The sequence below is a fragment of the Meles meles genome, chromosome 10 (assembly GCF_922984935.1).
Source record: "Meles meles chromosome 10, mMelMel3.1 paternal haplotype, whole genome shotgun sequence".
Classification (NCBI taxonomy): domain Eukaryota; kingdom Metazoa; phylum Chordata; class Mammalia; order Carnivora; family Mustelidae; genus Meles; species Meles meles.
The window spans coordinates 57,385,212-57,403,118 of NC_060075.1; the positions used below are offsets into that span (position 1 = coordinate 57,385,212).

At 35.7% G+C, this 17,907-nt stretch overlaps 1 protein-coding gene across 5 annotated transcripts in view; it reads right to left on the minus strand.

The window, feature by feature from the left end:
* The window catches only part of HDAC9 (histone deacetylase 9), a 927,746-nt gene that overhangs the window by 518,551 nt on the left and 391,288 nt on the right, over positions 1-17,907 (minus strand). The window lies entirely within an intron of this gene.

Below are 17,907 nucleotides of genomic sequence, written 5' to 3' on the forward strand. Positions count from 1 at the left end.
CAATCTCAAATTGTCTTTTGAGAGTTGGTGAGCTACACAAAGATTGAGTACTTCTGTCACCTAATTTAGTTAAACTTAACTAAAATTCTTCCCAAACCTTAAAAAAAATTCCTTCTCATCCCTCTGTAAAAATGCAAGATCCTGCATACATTACACATTGACTTTGTAGGAGTTTAAATTGGAACCTGTCTAACTGAATAAAAATGGTATTAGAAAAATATATATTTCAGTGTATCATTTTGACTATGAGTTTATAAACTGAATACATTAATTGTTCCCAAACCATTAATTAATAGTATGTCCTCTGATCATGGTATGTGATGCGATTCTGTCACATGAAAAGCTATTAATAATAACTCTTTTGGTCCTTTGATCTATTTGTCTATGTCCCTTACCCAACCCATCATTATTAATAAGCTTTGTATGACTTTGTATCTATCCTTCTTCTCCTCATTTGTTGTTCAACAGAATTGCCACTTGTGCATCTATTCTTACAATGAATTTTAGTCAGTATGCGATATTCTCTGGTAGCATTTTAAATGACCTTGCACTGACCTTCAGTGCACCTGTAAAGCACAGAATTTGATATGGGGCTACCACTGAGGCAGAGAACTAAAAGACTGATAGAACTGGTGTGGAAGTAAGACTTACTATTTACTATATAATACCACTTAGTACATTTTATTTTTGTATTAAGCATGAATTATCTATTTCTTAAAGATAGTTGGCTGTTTTAATGACAAGGAAATTTACAGATTGAATTGGGAATAAATGACCTTTTAAAGACACAGTCTTCCACTTTATGAACACAGTATATCTCAAGTTCTTTCAGGTATTCTTATTTGCTCTTCAATAATTTTACCAATTTCCCCACCAAAGCTTCAGTTGCTAAGTAAATGGTGTCATCTTTTACCACATTTTGTGTGATCTTTTTAATTCTGTTTTATGCTGACCTCGAACTGAGTAAACAACTCTTTTTTAAATTTCAAAAAAATTTTTACTTAAATTCCAGTTAGCTCACATACAATGTAATATTAGTTTCAGATGTAAAATTTAATGATTCAAAATTTCCAAACAACACCCAGTGCTCATTACAAGTGCACTCCTTAATCTCCATCACCTACTTCTCTGAAGAAGGCATACAGATGGCCAAGAGACACATGAAAAGATGCTCAACATCACTCCTCATCAGGGAAATACAAATCAAAACTACAATGAGTTATCACCTCACACCTGTCAGAACGGCTAAAATCAGCAACACAAGAAACAAGAGGTGTTGGCAAGGATGTGGACAAAGGGGACCCTCCTGCACTAATGGGAGGAAGGCAAACTGGTTCAGGCACTCCGGAAAACAGCATGGAGTTTCCACAAAAATTAAAAATACAACTACCCTACAACCTAGCAATTGCAATACCAGATATTTACATGAAGAATATAAAAATACTAATTTAAAGGGATATTCATCCCAATGGTTATAGCAGCATTATCTTTAATAGTACAACTATGGAAACAGCACAAGAGTCCAGCAACTAATGAACAGATAAAGACGTTCTTGTATATATATATATATATATACACACACACATATATACATACATACACACACACACACACACACACACACACACATTATTCAGCCATAAAAAAGAATGAAATTTTGACATTCGCAATGACAAGAATGGAGCTAGAGAGCATCATGTTAAGTGAAATAAATCAGTCAGAAAAAGATAAATACCATATCCTTTCACTTATATGTGGTACCTAAGAAACAACAAATGAGGGAAGGGAAGGAAAAAAAAAGAGTCTGTTTCTTGATTTGCCTCTCTCAAGTATAGAGGATAAACTGATGATTACCAAAGGTAAGTGGGAGGTGAGGTGGGGATAGTTTAAATAACTGAACTTGGATTAGTTTCTTTTCCTCTCAAATTCTTATACATCTTAGTGTATATTCACGTCTTGGAACATTGGCTAGGATCTCCAAAGACAAACTTCCTGATGCTAAGAAAAAGTGTTTTAATTTTACCAGTAAATACAAAGTTTCAGATAGTGTTTTGTCTGATAATGCTTACTTTCTTCTAATCTTAGTTTACAAAGAATTTCTATCCTAGAAGAGTATTGCATTTTATTGAATATTTTCCTCTAATGAGATGATCATATTATTTCTTCATTTAATCTATTAACAGGGTAACATTCACTGATAGGATTTTCCCCTTTAACCATTCTCTCATTCCTGGAATTATATCCCATAAAAAGAAAACCCATAAATGGCTAATAACATATGAAAACCATTCAACTCTACCAGGAATCAGAGAAAGTAATGCTGTGCTATTTTTCATCTCTCAGCTTGGCAAAAATATCCAATGATGGCAGGTATATGTGAAAAATAGTTCTCACACATATGATTGATGAAGCATGAGGAAAATACTACATACTGGTTCATTGTCCAAGGAAGTTGACTGGGGGCAGTAGAAAATCAAGTAAAAAGATGCTCTCTCTCATGTCCACAAAGCAATTTAGTATACTTTCTCATCATCTAAAAAACTGAGATTTCCCTAGAATGAATTTAAACAAGGTTTTCTAAAGTTATATTCACATTCAGGTTCAGGACTATCTTCTGAAAAAAAAAAAAAAAAAAAAAAAAAAAGACCACTGATCTTTCTAGGCCAATGACACAGGAGAATTTTCATTTAATTATTGGGATAATGGACAGTGAGAGTTGACTCTTGATTAAAATGTGAGAGAAGTGATTACAGATTAACAGCATTGTTTTTATTATGTTTAATTACCTCTTGCCTGAGATTGTTTATATTGTTTTCCTTCTGACAGTACCAAAGTAGATTAACTTGGTACCCAAATATTTTTTTCTAACATTTGTATGTTTACCTTTCAGGAAAGAAAACAGATGATTGAAATCAAGTAACTAAATTTATAGTTGCAAAAATCATAATCTTTGGAAATTTGCTTTAACTAATTCTTATTAATGTTTAAGTAATTTATTTAACCAATTCTTATTAATGCTTAATATAAGAATGAGAAGCTTCTAAATCCAAAGCCAACCAGCTTTGACTTGTGCCATCTCAATACAACTATTATAGCACTTAGAAACCTACCTATGACTCACGATGATGAGAACACATAATTGGCAAAGTCAGGGAGAGAACACTGGCAAATATTCATTCCTGTGCTCTACTAAGCTGAGTTCAACAGCTATGTCACAAAATTTGGCTTTATTATTCAACCCCTTTCTTGGCCTGCATTATAAATATATATGCCAGTGAACTAACTCAGTTATTTTTCTGAGCCTTAATGACTTAATGTACCCTTTCTTGTGCTGAGTTTTAAGGCTAAACCAGAGCAAAGACTACCCAGAAAAAAACTTACATCTTTTCCTACTTATAGTACACTTATTCTCTTCACTGTTCCTCTCCCACTTGGACATGAAAATATTTATTTCATTCTTCTCTTTGAATAACTGTGTACAGAGATTAATTCACTCCTTCCATCTGTCTTTCTTTAATAAATCACTATGTGAGTTCCCTGTCCTGACATTTTACTTTAGATAGTTTTTTAAATTACTGATCCTCTTGGCATTCAACATTTGGTTATTAAATTGTTTACCAAAAAATCTTTTCCAGCGCCCCCTTCTAAAAAAATACAGCCAATTAAATAATACCTGAATCAATGCAGAATGAGTTCTTAAAAAGGGGTAAAACTGTTCAAATTGATACTACTGTCAACCAGAAGAAATCTATCCATTTTTGTCTTATCTAAGAAAACTGTCTCTACATAAAAATTTCATGAAGAAGAAAAATAGTAGATAATGTGAAACAGTGTTTGAATAATATAAAAGTACACCTGTAATCATTTTCACAACCAAATTTATTCTCCTTGGACCAAAAAGAATGCATTTATATTCAAGCAGTCTTAAATTAACAATTTCATACTTAATATGTTGAATGCAAACACACCTCTCATGAAATTTCTATTGGAATTATTGATTAAAAAATCAAGTCAAGTAAAAATAGTACAAAACTCCTTCCCTAAAAATAATTGAAATATTTAAGATCATATACTTAAGTCAAAGCACTGGAGGTCATTCTTGACTTACATTCTACAATGAATGGTTGCAATTTTTTAAAAAAGATTTTATTTATTTGAGAGAAGAGAGAAAGAGAGAGAGCATGAAAGGAGAAGCTGAGAGGGAGAAGCAGACTGCCCGCAAAACTGGGAGCACAACGCGGGACTCAATCCCAGGACTCAGGGATGACTACCTGAGCCAAAGGCAGTTGCTTAACCAACTGAGCCACCTAGGTGCCTGAATGGTTTTAATTTTAAGCCAAAGGCTCTGACATCCCAAGAAGTTTACAGTGCTCAAATTTACAAAACAACAAAAGCCTGAGGACTTATTTTCTACATAAAAGAATGAATCATTTTTTAAAAATAAAAATTTTATAAAAACAGACTGTGATACCACTGTACTCTTTAATCACTCATTCATTCATCTAAAAATAGTTTCAGGGATCAATTATGTGCTAGGCACTGTAGGGAATAAAAATAGAAGTAAAATATGATCCTTTTCCTCACGGAGCTTATAATATAACTAATGAGGGGGATGGGGACACACATACATAAATAACCACACTGTGAGACAGAAAGTGGGAATTTCTAAGATAGTAATAAAGAACTATGGGGGAGGGGATGTGGGGAGAAGACACATAACTGGGAAATTATTGCAGGGGTTGGGGGGAATTAGAAGACATTTGAACTGTGCTTTATAAGAGTTAGGATTTCTCCCAGCAAAGATTAATTGGAACAGAGCAGCAGGAGGGTATTTCAGAAAAAGGAAATAGCTGGTTATTAGTGTACACACACACACACATCAGTTAAACTAGAAATCTGGCCTAAAGATACAGTTGTGAAATACTCAATAATTGAATTGAATTGATTAAATGAGACGATCCTTGTGGGGGTGGGGGATGTAGTTATTAAACATTCCCTCAAGCTACACTGTGAAGCCAACAAAGCATGTTGTCCAGGAGTTTGGCTCAGTCGCAATATTCTTGAGGTTAAAGAAAATGGTAGAGGATCTCCTTCCCCTGGTTCCCTCACGTACCCACCGATAAAGGCTTCCTCATCCCTTACAGAAGGCAGAGCTCAGTGGAGTTTAAAATAGCTCCAAAACACTTCCTGCTCTATTCTAACTGTGCTTTCATTCCTTTTGACTTAGACCAATTGGAATGTTGAGGGAAAACCCCATGAGGCATTAAGCATGTGAGATCATGTGTCAGTCCCTCAAAAATGTTTGTCCACCCTACTATGTGTATCCAACACTTCCCTACCCATGAGAAAGCAGAACATGTGGGGGAAATAGCTTTTAGCACATTGAGGTTTCCCCCTTTTTAAAAACAGATCTAAATATTTCCTTACTCAAGTTTGTAACAATTAATCACAACTCTATCCACTTGCCGACAGGATGAAGACAATGTATTCTAAACATTTTGCTTAGATGTTACACTTCTATACATCTACAACAAGGTTGCTATTTATCCCATAATTTCCTTGCATTAAAGACTGGGTACATTGTAAGGGTTTAATACAATCCATGTAATGAATATTGTATTATATAACCCCTTAAAGGAGTATGAAATATTGTAAATTTGAGATAATTTTTACAGACTTTTCTTCTAACTTCAGGGGATGAAGATACACTGTCCCATTCGTTTTAGCCACCAGGGAAGAGGAATTCATCACTTCACTAAACTCTAGGATGGCTCATACTGTTTGGGTAAGAAGTTTAGGCATAATTGAGGTTAGAGCTGGAATGCTGGGCAAAGATGAACCTTTGGGAAAGAACCAAGGTAAGTAGTTAGAAAAGTCCTTAATTTCTAGCCAATAGCCTCAATCCTAGGGAAAGGTCTCCTAATTCCAAAATCTGTCTTTGGAAAATAGAGGAAATCTACAGCTAACAGCTTTCCCTGGCTTTCTCATCTACCCACTGATAAAAGCTTTTCCATCTCTTACACAAGACAGAGGTAAGTGGAGGCTAAAATTGCTCCCGGGCACTTTCTGCTCTAACTGTTCTCATTCTATTTGTTCTAGATCAAATGGAATGTTGAGGGAAAACCTACTTCTATTGGGAAGACATTCTTTGTATCTTAGCCTCCTCAAGAGGCTTTATTTGAATCCTCTAATACTGCCTTTGCTACTATCAATCACATTCTATCTCATTTTTCTTAGTACTTATTAGTGTCTAAAGTAGGCTTATCTATCCATTATTCAATTGAACAATCAGTCAACCATATGTCTCCTGATTTGTTTCATAGTTGTATCCTCTGTGACTAAAACAATACCTGGTACATGGTTGGCTCTCAAATATTTTTGAGCAAAAAAAAAAAAAAAAAAAGAAAAGAAGAGATGACTATTTCACCTCAGCTTCTAAAACTTCAAGCAATTACATCATCTCCCCAAACCTTCAACCTGCTAATTAAGAGTGTTCAGGATGCAATAAGTTCCTGCAATTGCTTCTACTTCCAATCCTCTGAATTTATTTACATCAGTAATTCTTTGAGAATACACTTGAATTGCTGTGTGTTTCCTGTTTGTCATTTTGCAAGTTCCTAATGGTCTGTGGGTTTCTTATATTGCATACAAGCACAAGAAGATTTATGTTTTAAAAAGATAATGTTTTTTAATAAATAATTCAGTAATAAAATTATGAATATTCTTATAGAGCTCTAAGTTTTCCATTCTAAAGCATTTTAATTAATGTGTAACATGAAATGTATTACCATACCACTTTAACATTTTATCATCTAGCAACAATGAGTGAATAATCAGGAAACACAAAATGCAAATTTAAGAGAGTGAAATACAAATTCTAATTTTAAAGCAATAAATCAATTACCAAGATCTGAATTAAACTTACAGTTTAAGTAAGCTAAGAGATCAGTTCTCGAATGTGAAACTGTATTCCCTTTTACATGTAATATGTTGGATTCAACAAGAGTTAGTTATACCAAAACAGTTAGCAGAGGCTTCTACCTCCTTTTTTTATATACTGAAATTTTTTGTCTAATCTACTTAAGTCAGCACCTTAATTAATTATAGTCATAATATCTTTTATAGCTAGACTTCATATATTATTACAATAAAGCCAGAAGCATAGATGACATAATTTTACTGGTATCATAATTTATTACTAAGAGTTATTTATTATGTACATTCATTTATTTTTCTGCACTGCATAGCCAACCCGTATATTCTCTGTATTTGTAACTTTTTTTTTTTTAATAAACCATCCTTTAGACCCAATCTTCATGGAATTTTTAAAAGTACTGTATATCTTTTGGAGGAATTTTAGAGAATTTAGATTTCTTAGCTTTAAAAAAGTTCTAATTATATTCTTAATAATAGAGTCATTCTTGCAAAGTGAAAAAAAAAGTGTGTGTGTATGTGTGTATAAAATGCCGTTTTCCCTGGAAGGGTCAACAACAAGGAGCCCTGTTTATGAGCCATATTAACACCAAACAGAGAGCTTAGCAATGTCTGTTTCTAAAAATAAATCCTGTGTGTCTCTTGTTGTCATCATCAACCATAGTCCTCAGTGCTCTGTGACAGAAAGCATCAAGGCTGCTTCTCTGCCTTTCCACAAGCATTCTACATCAATACCCCAAGTCCTCCCTTTTCTGTCAAGGTGGCAGAGATAAAAAGAATTCTGCAATCACCCTAAGCACACATTTAAACATTATTGCCCCTTAAGCAGACAGTTATCATGTTGTTTTGGCAGCAGGAAGGAATCTGTGGTTTCACTTGAATGTTATTCTTCTTTATTTAAACTACTAGAAATAACCCAAAAATGACAGAATGCTCTTTCTATAAATAATCATTCCAGTGTAGAGTTATATTAGGAGGTAACTCAGATGGCATGATAACGCCTAACAAGCTAATCTTAGACCTGCGATGCCATAAGATAGAAATACCCAGGCTAAGAATAACTGACCCAAAGGAGTCAGCCTGCTAAAGAGAGCCCCAGACCAGTGGGCATCTGCAGATTTTAATGCATTTAATGATCTTCTGAAAGCTTCTTTCCCCTGGAAGGCAATAAACTTTGTTGGTCATTAACTTGACAATAATGCCTCCACAATGTATTCATAAAGATGGCTCAAGATCCTCAGAGCCAACAAGATTACAAAACTTAGTTGATGGAAGTCAAGGCGTTGGCTCTTGAAACGTTGCATTAGTACCTAACTGGTGAATTTAATGCATAGATTTAACTCAAGGTAAAGATAAATGTTGCATCATGTTGGTACATAAAAACATCGCCATCCAGTTTTCACTGAAAATATACAAACTGGACCCATATTGGATGAATATACATTAAAAAACAGAGTAAAATTTTGTCAGCTAGATTAGTCTTTTGCCTTAAGAATGTGACATAGTAATTTGGGATCAGGATTTGAGTGGAGACACAGACTTGAGTGACTCCCTACCCATCCCCATTTCTAGCTAAGGACTGAAGGGGGATGTGGGTATGATTCTAATATTTTGGTCAAAAAACACACTGAACCCCATGGGGCCAACATTTGGGGGAAAAAATAAACTGAAAAGGTTCTTTAGCTAAATTACATTAGTAATAATGTGCTACTCAGTGCAAACCTTACCTTTATGACTTATAAGATGTCCTGCGGGTATTGGCAAACATGCCAAATGCTTTGGGGGATATCGGTTCTGTCCACGGTGTGTGCTCATTCCACTGCATTATCATCAAGTCTCATGGAACTTAGGAGACTGCCTGGACTCTCTCAGCCCTGGACAGTGTTAACTTCCCCAATTTCATTATCAAGCCCTGGGAATGTGAAATAAAGTTCCTCTACCAAGCCTTTCAACACAGTTGCCTGTTTGTGCCTTAAACCTCCCCAAACTAAGAAGTAAGTCTAGACATTTATTTATCAATATAGATGAGTCCATATTTTAGCACCAGATAGGAAACATATTCTCCTATGCAAAATATCTTTGCCTTTGAGAAAAGGAGGCAGAGACATGGTAAACAGGAACAGAGACATGGCAAACAAACTAAGTTCAAACCCGACCCTGCCAGTTCCTAGCCATGATCACCATCAGTATGTTCCTCTAAACCTGTTTCCATTTCTGCAAAATATGAATACTTCTGTAACCACCACAGACTTCTTCAAATCCCAGGAAGGATTAAATGATAAAACAATGCCTGGTACAGAAAAAGCTTCAGGAACATTAGCTTGTTATGTTAACACGAAGAATGACAGTGATAAAAAATGATGAAAACATAGGCCTTCAACCACTGACCTCCTAAACTTAGATGAAACAATTAGATCAGAGGGGAATGTGGCAGAAAAACCACGAAAATGATAACTGATTGTGATGTTTTTAAATCTAAAATGAGTGGTTCTTGACACAAAATCATACATTGAAAATACACAATTGAATTTTATTCGTAAGCAGGTTTAAAAATTACCCTCCGAGAGAGAGGGAGAAGCAAACCAAAGGACAGACTCTGCACCACAGAGAAAGGTTGCCAGAGGGAAGGTGGGCGGGGATGGGGATTAAGGAGTGCACTCCTCAATGCAATCACTGGGTGTCGTATTTAAGTACTGAATCACTAAACTGCACACCTGAAACTAATACTACACTGTATGTTAACAGGAATTTAAATAAAAACTTTTCAAAAACACCATCAAGAGTAAAAGTTAAATCATGTTCAATTCACCAAGAGCTTTTCTAGTTCACCCTACACGCAGTTCCCTGAAAACTTTCTGGGTAAAACCTGTTTTTACTAATGTGAGAACTCCCAGGCCACAACGTAATTTAATGGAAATTCAGTGAAATTTTCTTGGTTATGTTTTGTTTTGTTTTTAATTTCAAATTTTAAAATTTAAAACTATTTTAATCCAGTTTGGATAAATGTCATGCCCTCGACACCCACCAAAACTTATCTCAAGCAATTGAAAAAGACATCCACAGGGCTACCACTGTGTCAATACTGAATATAAATTATAAATAAAATGTTTCAATGTAAGTGGTAGGCCATGAGGGGAAGAAGTTAAAAAAAAAAAATGAAGTTCTGGGGTATTTCCAACCTTATCAACATGCAAAGAGTTTAATCATAAGTAAATGACTAGTTACACTCTGTGGTTTGGTAAATTTCCTTCTTCCTTAAATGTAATTTTCATTGGATTTAATTATTGGGTATTTTAAAAGCACTATATATTAAAAAACCTATCACTTAATTCACTATGGAAAATTTAATACTAAAATAATGAACAGAACTGATACTCTTCCAAAACATAAGAATTGCTTAGTTTTGTATTCATGAACCATAGCATCATGGGGTAACCCTAAACATAATGTTTCTGATAATATTTAAAGTGTAGGTCATTCAGTATTGTAAAAATTCATTTAAATTAAATTTGTTTTGTGCAAGTGACTTAGTGGGGGTAGAATGGAACTAGTAGATACAAGGTATTTTCTGGTTCCTTCATCTCTTGATTGTCAATCTCCCAAAAGGAGAAAAGGGAAAACTGGTCATAGTAAGGACACCACACATCCAAGCCAACCACTGGCATTTCATCTTCATTTCAAGAATGGGACAGACCACAGCACTGCCACTCTGATTTGAAGCACATGCCAAAATATCTTTGAATTTCATCTACAGAAAGCTTATTTTTAAAGTCATTTTCATGGGCTTTTATTCCAATTAAATTGTTTTCAAAGTATTCCAATTCAGAAAAAAATTGTTAAAATGCAGTTACTATTCCAGATTGTTAAAATTGTTCATTACTCTGAAGATGTAATAATTATAACAACATATTGGCAAAGAAATTGCATTTTGAATATTTTAAAAATAAGCCTCCTTCAGTGTACTGCAAAGTTTATACATTAGATAAATTTCCCTTAATATTTTCTGTATTCTTCAAAGCCAAGGTTAAAGGAATATTTTACTCAAATTTATAATAAATTCACGACGAGTAATACACTCGTCTATAGCATTGGTTTTCCTCTTCTAAAAAATGATTTACAACCTAGAGAGAGAGATCCAGTGTTCTTCCATAACTACTCTTTTTAGGGTTCCTTCTAATAACAGACAGTTTTAAGAAAGGCTTCCTATTCAATACCAATACAAAACAAATTATCAGTGTTAAAATGATGCATATCTTCATGAAAATGAAGTAACACCCACAATTCAACTGAAAGAAATCACATGGTGTACTTCCTTCATTTAATTATTTATATTTTAAGAAATACAAACTAAATAAAATTACAAAGAAGGGCGCCTGGGTACCTCTGTTGGTTAAACATCTGCCTTAGGCTTGGATCATGATCCCAGTGTCCTGGGATAGAGCCCTATATCAGCTCCTTGCTCCCTCCCTCTCATGCTCTCTCTCTCTCTCAAATAAATAAGTAAAATACTAAAAAAAAAAATAATAATAATAATAATAATAAAGAAAAGAAAAGAAAGAAAGTTCCAAAGAAGAAAATTCCAATCACCAACATACACACTGTAGCAAATACCGCTTGTGCCTCGCTAAGATGCATTCTTCTCCGCCTTTCTTCTTCCTAATAAAAACTAAAAGGTGAACTGCAGCATCGACCCTTCTAAGTTCAGTATGACCCCCCTAAGGAGCTATTGGGGTAGTCCCATTCTGCTCTCTGTGACTGGCTAATACATGGGCAGATGCTGCTATTCTGTCCAATAAATTATGAAGGATGGTTTACTGGAGAAATTCAAGGTAAAACTTCCTAAAGAAAATACCCAAGGAAGCAAAAGGTCTCTTCTGCGTCTCCAGATTTAGTCATCCATAAAAAGACACATCAACTCCATTCTTCTGGAGGAAACAGACCTATGACGACACCAACTCTAAGGCCATCAGAGGGGAGCGGTTTGAAGGATCTGATACTGTTGCACTATTGACCGCCTGGTGCTGCCAACTACTCTGCTACGTCACTAAGGGATAAACTTTGTGTGTCACTTTGAGGAAGATTTTCTGTTACCTGCCGCAGAAGACAGCCTAATTTACCTACTATTAACAATTAAACACCATGAGGATTTGGGCACAATAGCTTTGTGTGTGGGTGTGTTAAAAAACCCTGTGTAGAAAATATGGGCATATTGTAAAAATTCATATAAGATGAAAAAGCACAATGAAAACAAAAGCACCCCCACCCCAGCAACAGGATCACCACCACCACCACACACAAAACTTTCCCTGATTTCTTTCCATCTATGTATTAATTCTTCTGGGAGATGGATAGATAAAGAAAATAACCCTTCATAAAAGTGAGATCATATCATTGATGTTATTTTTCTTTAAAAGATATGAAATTTAAATGATTTTAATAGAATTAAAAACTGCAACTGAAGGTACCATAAACATCCTAAATTCTTCCTTCCTATATGAGGCATCATTTCCAAAAAGATCTTCCAAGGGTTAAAGAAGGAAATTATTTTAAAAATCAGTGTTTGGTGTCTCTCTCTCTCTCTCTCTCTTTTTTTTAACCTCTGCATTTCTATTTTAGGCAGCAGGGAGTCTGCCCTTGCTCAGAAAGAAAATATCAGCACTTTCACACATCCCTCCATCTCACCTCTCTCTAGTGCCTCATATTGGTTATGTTTATGAACATCACCCTACTTTATAAAATTTGCTTTCTGTCCTGTAACCAAAGTCCTACATGTGTTTAAAACAGATTCACTGTTTGCACCATTAATCTTACTATGCTTTCTCTACTTCTCAATTTCATTTTTTTGCTTTTACATTCATCTCTTCATTGTGTGGGCTTCATTGTCAAGCAGTCTAGTTCATGTTTGGGAATTTCTGAACTGCCTACCCATTTTTGCTCTATTTTAATAACCCTTGCCTGGACGGACCACTGGATTACACTTTTTTTTTTTTTTCAAAGATTTATTTATTTGACAGAGAGAGATCACGAGTAAGCAGAGAGGCAGGCAGAGAGAGAGGAGGAAGCAGGCTCCCCGCCGAGCAGAGAGCCTGATGCGGGGCTCGATCCCAGGACCCTGGGATCATGACCTGAGCTGAAGGCAGAGGCTTAACCCACTGTGCCACCCAGGTGCCCCTACACTTCTTTTTGAACACCAAAGATTCTTCTTCATTATCCTCTGCCATTAAATGTTGGAGATTCTTGATAAACCTTCTTAAATCCCATATATACCCTTCCTCCCCACCTTACCGCACCACAGATTTTTGCTTTACCTGAGGAATCCCCCCAGAAGAATTATTATTTGAAAATCAATAGCCCCATTAAGATATGACCCTGTGGTGAACATTTGCAACAAACAGTCCTTAAAGAGGAGAGTCCTTTCAATCTATTCATTTATTTTTTCTTTTCTGATGAAATAATCTTTCATCTTTTCACAAAATCATCTTCTGTTTCATTGCTTTAGAATATCAGCTTCAGGGATATAAATAATCTCTTTGTTATGCTGCCTTTGTCTTTCTTATTAATTAACTTCTCCCCAATTGCTTGAGTCCATTTTCCTTTTTTCATTCCCTGTGATTGTCTTGAACCTTTCCCCTTTGTTGGTAAAGGGTTTCACTGATGTCTGTTCTGCTTCCTGCTATTTCTAATGAATATTTTTGTTCTATAATTACCATGATTTTTTCATTTTCAATTTGTTTCACTAGATCTAAAATATCCCTTTCATCTCATGCTATTGTTTTATCATCTCATCTCTGAGCTCTTGTTTTATGGAATTTATGTTCTTGTTAAGGAGCTCTATTTGTGGGGAGCAATTATTAGACAATTCCATGGATTCAGTAAATTGGTGTTTTCTTCTTGTGGAACATCTAAGATTAGTTGGAGAAGGGTGTTTTGTTGAAGAGAACTATGGATTGTTTTCCCAATTTAGACTGTTGCTCTGAGGCCTTCATTTCTCCGGTGAGGCTATACTTGTGCACATTCCACCATTTCGCTAGTTTCTTTCCCAGAATCATTTCAATTATTTCTACCTCACAAGATATAACAACAACAATGACGAGGACCACAAAAGCTAAGGATATCTACTCAGTTTACTTCTCTTCAGATCTGAGAATGTTAGTGAGAATTTTTAGGAAGTCGTCATCTTGTCAGTAAAATTCTTAGGAGGCCTAGGATGCAGGCCCTGTTAGGTCTCTCTGTTCAGATCAAAACGCCCCGGTTCCATTTCTTCCTTGACTATTAGCTTCTGATATGTTAGGTCATATCATTTTCCGTACACACTTAATGCTGAATATTGTACCCGTGCGTGTGCATGCGTGCGCATGCGTGTGTGTGTGTGCGTGTGCGCGCATGCAGGGTGAGTGAGTGCCAACTTAGACCATTCTGGGATCTCTTCATTATCTATCAGTGGTGAGAAATTATGTAGTGTATTTTCAAATTCTCATTTTCAAAATCAAAATCCTTGTTTTTAAATTCAGAACTTGGGTTTATTTTAGTCTTCTGAGGCATTTTATTGAATCTTCTTGCTCAATGGATGAAACAGTTATTCCACTGGTGTCGTCCACAGAAATATAAAATACTCATTCTTGTCCCCATCCTCAATGGGTCTATTTATAACCAGCTTTCTGATCACCACCTATCAGATATTCAAATTGATAACAGCCACATAAGTGAAGATAACTTGAGTTAGAGAACAAGCAAACAGTAATTATGGGAAATACCAGAAGTGATTCTTGACATGACAGGAGCATTTCACAGACTTACATTTTCATAATTAGATTCTGCTTTCCAAGTAGACATAAATGGCTACTGAATCTAAAATGTTCCTTTCCCCTCGACAATACACACCAAAGGGGGGAAAAAAAAGATTCTGAAAGGGTGAAGACATGTTTTCCATAAAAGAAATTCAGGATTTAGATTTAAATGCTTTTCTTTTATACCCTAAAATAAGAATACATAGTAAAAATATGAGTTTTCCTTATTTTAAATGTATTTTACATTAATGCTGTACAAGCTCTAGGAAATTCTTTTATAGTAATTGTTCCAATATTGTCTGGACAGTTCTGCTGTCCAACATGTTAAGCAACATGCCTGGTAAAAGGAGAACACCCCAAATTCTGCCAGCTACTGCTAAGTGACCTGAGTCAATATTTGTACATGCTTCAGTTTCTGCCACAGTTATCACTTATACTGACCCACACAAGCCACAAAAGTAGAGACTGACCTAGCAAAATGTGTCACTCATAATGAATTCCAAGATTCAATACTATAGAGCTTTTTAACTAAAAACACATTAGCAGCTTATGCTGTGGTACCTAGTTCTACCTAATATGTCTTGCCTAGCTGAGTCAATATTAGGGAAAAAAAAAAAATGGAACCCAAAATATTTGTGATTCAACAGTCTATAAAGAACTCTGAAGAAAATCATCGTTATTAATGCACAGTATCCAGTTTAACTAAAATAGAAAATGGGAAGTTCAAAGCAATAGCTAACAACAAAACAAAGTTTTTTAAAACAATTAATCCCAAGAAATCTGCTATTGGGTTTTCACTGTTCAATTACATATTCTGCAAATTCTTTGCGTTTGATTATTACATAATGAGACATTTTACAGAATACACATGCACACACGTGCATGCATGCTTGCACGCACACACACACAAGCTTCTCTGATTTACAGTCACAATTTGCACAAGGAAAAGACTGGTTCTTATCAGACCAGGGAAACAAACAAACAAAAAAAGTAGCTGATATATAAATAACCAAATAAAACTTACTATCAAAACAAAACATCACTGTTCTATGTAATATACCTTCAAATTCATCTATCTAGTTTGTTTGGCAAGATAGCGCATGGTACTCAAGAGCCAGAAGCCCAGGTTCGCTCACTAAAAATATAGTTATAATAATAGTGAGCCTGCACTTTAATAACATGTTGTTAGATCTGAACCTCATATGAATGCCAAGAGGTAAACAGGAGGAAATCTTTATTGTTCAGTTTACAGATGAGTAACCAGTTATACAACGGGTTTTTGCTAGAACACAGAGCTCTTGACTCCCAGAACAAATAGCGTTCTCTCCACCACTCTGCACAGCTACCAGAGATCTCTTTCAGATCCACAGACTCCATCCATTCCTAGGTGTATCAATCACACCCATGCCACTGGTCCAAAAGGGGATGGAATGAAATTTGTAGATAAATTAAGACAAACACACCCCAAATTTAGCAACTGACTTAAAGGAAAACCCTACTGAAAAGGGTCACCAGGATCCCCATCACTTCCTCCTACCCGAACGTCCGTGATACTCAAAGTTTACTGCACATTAGGTTTGCTCATAAGATTTTAAAAATTCCGATATTCAGGTTAGTTCCCATACCAGTTAAGTCAGAAACTCTGGGGGTATGACCGAGGCTTCAGTATTTTGTAAAAGACTCTTGATGACTCCAAGTTTGAGAGCCAACGCCTCAGAGGAAGTACACAATAAACACTGGGGGAATTAAATTTAAAGCCATATCCTATTAAACAAAATCAAATATTACACAACATGGTAGTATGGATGCACATGATTTCATATTTTGAATTTTAAAAATAAACAGAACCTGGAGTTTTCTTATTTCTACCAGACAGGTTTGGGAGTTGATGTCAATCTACATCACTTTTCATTTAATAGTTGGTGCTTAAAGGATGCTTCCCTTCCTGTAGAACCGACAACAGTATGGACAGTCTCAAGTACTTCCCTGCTTGAAAATATTATTGCTTTAGCATCAGGAAAATGGCAATCTCAACTGAAAAATGGAGTAAAATTACATGTAATTACCAAAGACATTGAAAACAGGGAGGCTTGCAAACACCTGTAGCCTGTGGCAAGAGTTTCAGTGTCAGCAGCCAGTCCCGGCTGCAAAGGCACAGCTTTGTTTCTACCATGTGGAAGAAACATTAAACTTGTTACACATAGGCAAGGACTGAAAGGATTAAGTGTAGTACTGAAAAGATCCCTAAAATAGTTATTTTCAAAAAGTGATCCCTATTTAAAAAACAAAATGCTAAATTAAGCGACGAGTTCCATTTGAGACCCACCAGCTGACCCCTCCCCAAGCTTTTGTCAACTTTACAGCCACAATGACCATAGAAAATAAACCGTATTAAAATCCTCATACGTTTGCTTCAGATAAGCGGACACTACTAATAGAATTCCTGTCACATAAGTACAAACATCTCACATGACACAAAACCGATCTCTTGGTCTGAGTGCAAGAAAATAATCGGGTCAGGAGAAGTATCTCAAAATCATCACAGCTGACGAGGTTTAAAAGAAAACTTGCTTCAGACAGAGAGCCGTAAATGGGAAGGTGCTCAGCACTGAGCAGACATCATGCCAACCTGTGGAATATTTCTTTCACGTCTAGCTCTACCCCAGCAAACGCTGCTTAATGTTGCCTTCTTTGCAGGGAGATCTCTGTGGTGATCTAGAATTACGATTAAGCCCACAAAGGAATTCAAAAAGAGGTGAGGGAGAACTTTAAGCCAATTTAGACGGAAGCATTCCAAAGAGGATGGAAATTTTAAAAAGCCCCCAAGCTTTAGGAACTGGCTGTAGGATTAAATATGAAGAGTAACAATTACAACTAAGTGATACGGCCGGGAGAGTCTGCTCTTTTCACAAATAGAAATTGATAACGCTGACAAGCTTGATCTCCCCCAGCACATCCCCTTGAAGGCACAAGTACAGACGGCTGGTAAACAAGAATCTGTTACTGTTATCCTTTCAAGGGCCGCACCTGCATGTAACACCTTTATGTGTGTGCTATGCCGTCCATCTGCCTGACAACGCTAGACTCTCCAAATGTTGTTCGAGAAAATTAAATCAACCATCTGCTAATAATAATTGTATCCCACCACTAAATAGTTTTATTTGGGGCTGATGAAAGAAAGCCGCAT